Source organism: Microtus ochrogaster, linkage group LG10 (genome assembly GCF_000317375.1).
Source record: "Microtus ochrogaster isolate Prairie Vole_2 linkage group LG10, MicOch1.0, whole genome shotgun sequence".
Classification (NCBI taxonomy): domain Eukaryota; kingdom Metazoa; phylum Chordata; class Mammalia; order Rodentia; family Cricetidae; genus Microtus; species Microtus ochrogaster.
The window spans coordinates 16,675,886-16,683,086 of NC_022035.1; the positions used below are offsets into that span (position 1 = coordinate 16,675,886).

General features: G+C 44.0%; 1 protein-coding gene across 1 annotated transcript in view; it reads right to left on the minus strand.

Annotated features, from left to right (window-relative positions):
• The window catches only part of Fam3c (family with sequence similarity 3 member C), a 43,946-nt gene that overhangs the window by 3,034 nt on the left and 33,711 nt on the right, over positions 1-7,201 (minus strand). The window lies entirely within an intron of this gene.

Genomic DNA, 7,201 nt, shown 5'->3' on the forward strand with positions numbered 1-7,201 from the left:
AGCCAGCGTCTTCACTCACTCCCCAAAGCCTTGTGAATTCCGTGGCAATGGAAGAGAAACCAACACTGATGGACGCTGGGGGCTTCTCAGCACTGCCTTTTATTTAAAGCAAACTTTGAGAGGCGATATATAAATTGTCCTTTAGTTATTTAATACAAACGGACGTCGGAACCACGTGAGGGCTAAATGTTTACCAGGAAGACAGTAACGAAAGTCAGCCTCCAGACAAACTCTCAATTGAAAGGTGCCACTAAAAATATCTGCAGGGATCCCTAAAATGTTGTTGAGGGATTCCCTCTCCTGTCTCACAAAGAGCAGAAACGAAGTGATGAACACTGGGCTACAGGGCTAGATAAGGAAAACTAAGAGTCAGAGACACAGGCTATGTGACATGACGTCCTGCATAAACACACAAAACCACCCCCAACGACGACAGGACTCTTATAGACCTATGCAGATCTATCCTGCTAACACTCGGAGCACCATGCTCCACCTGAAAACAGCAGGTCAATGAGGAAGGTAGGTGCTGACCCACGCCCGTAGCGGCCTTCTGTGCTCTAAGGCTTCAATGAACGAACTCCATCTTAAGCTGACTTAAAGTGCGGTGCTTTCCATTTCAAGGGGGAGCTTAACAAAACATGAACCGCGCACCGAGGTAACATTCAGCTTTCACAGATAATTCAAACGTCACATCCAGAGGACACAGGGACTGTTTCAGACACAGCTGGAAGGCTGTTGTCACCCTGGAGGAAGCTCACCAGTTATCAGTGAGAAAATAAGCAAAAGCCCCAGACATGTGTCCTGCCGGACACACTTCTGAAAAGGTGCAGCGTGAGTAGGAGAACCGAAAAGAAGCATATTGCCTGCGTTCACAAGGAGCCCATGAAAACAGAACACCAAATACTAAATGTTTAGTGGACTGGGAAATAAATGGTGCAGTGGCTAAGGGCTGGTGCAGCTCCTGCGAAGGACTCAAGTTCAGTTCCCAGATACCGCAATGGGTGGCTCACAATCATGTGTAACTTCACTTCAATGCCTCTGAGGGCACTGACCACACACACACACACACACACACACACACACACACACACACACACACTATTAAAAAGAGAGAGAGCAGGCTTCAAAGCTACACAGAGAAACCCTGTTTCAAAAAACCAAAAAGGAAGAGAAAAAAAACAAGAGGCATGCCACCTGAGTCCGTGGGTCTGTGAAGACCCTTGCACGGATGGTGCCCACATGCTTCTGGCTCCGCCTCACGGGTTCAGCTGTCACTTCCCACGGCTGGCTCGGCTGTGGAGCACCTCCGGCACTGGAGCAACCCTGAAAGGACTGGCTGAGCCCTGCCTCCCCAGAAGTCATGGTTCTTCTACACATGCAGTCTCACTACGTGCTCCACTGTCTGGCTACTTTTCAGAGAACTGTCTGCTTCTCTCTACACAGGCAAAGGAGCTGAGCTCCTGGAAGGAGAGTAAAACATACCACCATGTGAATACAAGGCAATAGGCTCCAGGGTGCCAACCTCACTGCCTCCCGAGAGCCCCGCAGGGCTCCATTCACATTGGTTCCTCAGAAAAAGTACAGTTTGCCATCTTGATAAACGGAAATGATGAATGCTAAATTCGCAAACAATAGTAACAACGCCCCCTCCCCCCCAATACAGGGGGGTTATGCTAATGCTGCGTGCCTTAGTTCTTACTGATGGTCGTCACTAGCTGAGCTCTTCTGAACCAATCAGTTTAGAAAGCGTAAGCAGATGGCTTGGTGGCTAGGAGCGCATGAGGACGGTTTGAGCATCAGCATGTCCATTAAAGCCAGGGAGGCCACGTACGCCTGTATCCCTGGTTCTAGGGAGAACATGGAGGCTGCAGGATGGTATGGGAGGCAGGCTTGCTAACCGACGGCCAGGTGAGAAACGGTACGTGTCAGATGCAGCCAGAGACCGTCTCAAGGGAATGAGCAGAAAGCAAGAAGAGGACACCTGATGTCCTCAAGGGTATATACCCTTACACAATCTTTTGTAAACACACACACACACACACACACACACACACACACACACACACACACACATACACTTTTTTTTTTTAATGTTGGGAACGAGCAAGATGGCTCAAGAAGATAAAAGCTCTTGACAGGATGCACGAAGATCTGAGTTTGGTCTCCAGGACAGATATGACGGAATAAAGAATGAACTCTGGCGAGTTCTCCTCCGGTCTCCATATGCACACCATGGAAGAGTATGTGTGCTCATTGACATATCCACAATAAATAAAGTGTAGTGCATTTTTAAAGGATTATGTAGAATCAATTATTTTAGTGAAGAATTTTCTTTAAGATAAATAAAAAAAACTTTCCAATAATAAACAGGAAAGAAACAAAGGGGTCAGGTTTTCAAGGTCATCCTAATGCTGCAGAGGGTTTACCCAGAACAGAAATAGGTGTAATAGGGTCCCAGATCTTAGTAGGACCCGAAACCTTAGTATAACTGACTCCGTGATGTAAAACAACGCGCATCCAGGCCATAAAACAACGCGCATGGTGCTACCTGCTAAAACAAAGCAAAGACCTAATCTGTCAAAGCGCACAGTACTGGGGAAAGCTTCTAAATGGCTAATGAAGTTCTGCTTCCACAAACTGTTCTTATGACCTGAAGGGTGTCACCCAGGACATGATCTTTATGTTGAAAAGCTCACCCTAAAAAAGGCTGAGATTACTGGGGTCCTGAACACCCAGTGTAGCTGCTGGCTGACAAAGACTATTGGTTCCAACCCATGTCTGAGTAGTCCTCTCTGGTGGACACCCCACCACACAGGGAGGAACAAGTAGAGAGGGAAGTCTGTTCAGGTTCCATTCTTACTGGGAAAGGAGGTATACTCAGCAGGTCTACACCATCCAGTCAAGCCATGTCTCTTCAGGAAGGTAGACCTAATCGGCCTACACCATCTGGCCAAGCCACGCCTCTTCTCCCAAGCATAGAGCAGAAACGGGAGAACCAGTGCCCTGGGATCAATTCTGACCAGCAGGAAAGAACAAGCCAGGACATATAAGTACCAGGAATTCTGGAAGAAAACAGTGACACTCCTCTAGAGTCTGAAGACTAAGAAATATAATCACAGGTGGCTAGAGAGATCAGAGATGAAACACAGCTCCTCAAAATTTCTTATGAGGCCGGGCGATGGTGGCGCACGCCTTTAATCCCAGCACTCGGGAGGCAGAGGCAGGCGGATCTCTGTGAGTTCGAGACCAGCCTGGTCTACAGAGCTAGTTCCAGGACAGGCTCCAAAGCCACAAAGAAATCCTGTCTCGAAAAACAAAAACAAAAACAAAAAAAAAAAACAACAAAAAAAATTCTTATGAGCATGTAGTTTATTGAAATCAAACATAGGTCTAGGAGATATCCCAGTGGGTCAACACACCTACCAACAAGCTTGGTGGCCTACGTTTGATCCCTGGACCCACAAGGCAGGGGAGAGCCAGTTCCTGAAAACTATCCATGTGCCATGTACTCCCCTGGCCCCTACCTCCAACAAACAAACAAACAAATTATAAAACAAGCAAGCGAAGAAAAATAATTTTAACAGTATAACAATCTGGGTAGGGAAGTAATTTCTAAATCAGTGCTACCACAGGACTATACTTAACTGAAAACAGGAAGCTTTTAAAGTCTAAGGCAAAGCACATTACTAAAGAGCATGCTTTTAGTAATACTATATGAAGACCTGCTGTGTCCGAACGAAACAAGACTCAAAACCACTTTTTTTTTTAAAAAAAAAATCTGCTACGAAGACAAAAAGAGCAGCCACGAAGTGTAATGAAGAAACCTGATGTTACAAAAAGAGGAACAGGATGCTGTCTGATCAAGGCCGTCTGCCCAGGGAGGTGAGCATGGCGGAAAAAGAGAACCATAACCAAGTCCAGGTATGCATTTTAAATACAATCTAAGCCTCTGGGTCCCACATACATCACACACAAAGTTCTAAAGGAAACACCTGATGCAATCTAAGGAACGTCAACTGTTCTATAATGAAAAATGGAGATGCTAAGACACTAAAACTTTAATACTCCAGGGTTTTCTTTTTGTAAATCGTGTATTTTATTTTTAAAAGTAACCTTTGTTTAATTATTTCTGAGATGACACCCTTCCTCCTAATCCTCCCACGTATCCTATCATTGCTCTCTTTCCAGTTCAATTCATGGCCTTCCTTTGTCTTGGCTGTCCTGAAATTCACTATGTACACCAAGCTGGCCTGCCTGTGCCTCCTCCAGACTGCTGGAGTTAAAGACAGGAGCCGCACGTACAGACTCTTGGTGGTGCTGATGTGTGCTCCTAAATAAGTACATCCAACGTGCTCTGCACATATGCTGGTACTTCACGGCTCCGGTATCACTGCAGAAGAAAAGAAAGATGCTAAGAGCCAGGGGAACAGGAAGTATGCTGTGAGATTTCTTTGTCTCCTAGAAGTATCAGTAGCCGCAGGCAAAGTCTCAAACATGCCTAAACATGACCTGCACAAGGAGAATAACAACAGACATGTTAACACGCAGGGAAGGGGCACTCAGGAGGCCTCAGCCCTGGACAAACCACACAGGCAAAGAAGGAATGCTGAGAAACAGTCACGCGGATTGATTATCCAGTTTTGGTTTTGTTTTTTTAAGGCAAACAGGGCCAAGGAAATGATGGCTTGGTGCTGAAGCACTTGCAGGGCAAATAAGAGTGCACGAGTTTGATTCTAGAATTGCACTTAGAAGCCAGAAGTGAGAGCGTACACCTATAACCCTGACTCCGATAAAACAAATTCCAATTCCGAGCAAAAACGCTAGCTCAGAAGACAACAAAAAGCCCTTGTGAGTATAACAATGAAGGGAGGCAAGGGGGGGGGGTGTAGCTGGAAGGGCACAGGAGTGAATCCAGCCAAGTTAAATGACATCTCTGAAACTTAAGCTCCATGACAGCAGATCAGGGCGCTGTAATTAGTTTCCTCTATGAATTTCAAGTTAGCAACCGATAGCCTCGGAAAAAACGCTGTCGTGGGTAGAGGTACTAAGTTGCAGCTGGACGGCACACCTACTGGGGGACACTGGCAACTGTCCGCAAAGCCATCCCTGCAATGGATTAACGGAAGAATCCAGTGAGCAACCAGGTCTCTAGATTGGTGGCATGCTGCCCTTCGTAAACATTTTCATCAAGAGCTGAAATTTAGACACATGAATGGCTTTGGAGTGAGTACAAAGCCTGGATCACAGAACCCTCCTAGGACACACGTCAGACTCAAGACCAAGCAGGCCCAATCAGTACAATCCAATCTAACAGGAATAAATGAATATAAAGTTCTTCATTTACATTAAATAAAATCAAGTTCAGAATGGAGAAAAACCTGACTTGGCAGTGGCTTAAAAAATAAGGAATGGCCGAGATCAAAGGAAAAGATTTGAGAATTTAACAATCTAACTTGACTAAAAATTTATGAGCCAAAAATGTGATTTGATTGCTTAAAGAAAACTAATATAATTCCAGTCTGCATGAATATTCAAAGAAATGTAATCTCTGAAACATGGCAAGTTAGCGTCTCCGCTGTAGCCAGTTCTGGCCAGACCACATCTGGAACACTGGGTTTAATTTGAGACACTCATTTTAAGAGAGACAATAACGAACTAAAGAATGCCCAAGAAATACAGCCAAAAAGGGAAACCAGTGAAAACCTAATATGATAAAGGGTTTGAAAAAGCTATGTGTATTGAGTCTGGAAAATTGAAAGAAAAATGTCAATCAGCTTCAAATATTTTGGTATCAGGTGACAAGGGAATGCTTTCACTGTTTTGCTATTCCATTTACCCAACATAAGGACTGTGGAACAGAATTGAGAACTGGCCCTGAGAAGACAGCATCTCTTCACTCTGCCCTCAGCTTCTTTTGTTACAAATTGGGAAACAGCGAGGGTACTGGCCTCCAGCAGGTGGGAAAGTCCAAGGACACAGTTGAGATTTTAAGAACTTGTCCAGGCTTGCTGGCTGCTTCAGGTGGGCTTCAGGGCACCCACAGTGCAATCTTCTCAAGGCTACATCAGCATCTCATGAGAGTTCGGATTCCCATCAGCTCAGGAATAAAAGCATGCGGTGGAAAAGAAAGGTCACAGGTGTCTAGATAGAAAAGGTGCTCTATGTTAAAAGCTGACATTATACATATAATAGCCCATAACCTAGACAGACCACTGCACAAGTCACTTTTGCTAAACCAATAAAGTTTACTAAATTAGACTCTGTACTACTTAACTATAAAACCTGCCAGACACACTAAGCTTCGAGTTTATCGATTTAACATTATCGTAAGTTGAGTCAATGAAAATGCAATGTCAGTGTCCCTCATAAAGGACTCTAAAAAGTAACATCGGAGAGGAATAAAGCATGCTCATTTTGACAAATCAGCCATAAGGCAACTGAAACAGTGTCCTCACGAACAGAAAGAAAGAAATTAACAGAAAAGAACAACAGAAAACCCAAGTAATCTTAGAACCTGACACAACACAGACACTGGAGATCTCTGGAGATCACAAATGGGTTTTTGAAATACAGGAAAAGGGTAAAATCACTGCAAGAGAAAATCTACTGGTTATCTAATTTGGAGATGGAAAAATACTTCTCGAGTTTAAGAGTCAGAGAAACTAAAAGGAAAAATCTACAGTCTCAAATATATAAATGCTACCCTATCTGCTAGAAGTCAAAGATACCTCAAGTTGACAAAACTAAAAGCAAACTGCCTATAAAAACTGTATCTTTAATAAAGGAACTCATTAATATCTTAACATATAAAGGGCTCTTACAAATCAATATGTATCAACTTGAATGGTCAAAGGATAACTTATAAAAGAAAATATACATAAGAGAAAAAAGAAAAACCCACCTTGTACACATACACACACACAGACACTCACACCCCTCACATCTATGTCCTTGACCATTAATTTCACTTTAATCAAAGGTAAAGAAAAAATTATGTAAAAGAACGTTATTCATTAGATAAAAAACTTTGTAGTTACAAAGAAACTCTTCAGCCGGGCGGTGGTGGTGCACACCTTTAATCCCAGCACTCGGGAGGCAGAGGCAGGCGGATCTCTGGGAGTTCGAGACCAGCCTGGTCTACAGAGCTAGTTCCAGGACAGGCTCCAAAGCCACAGAGAAACCCTGTCTCGAAAAACCAAAA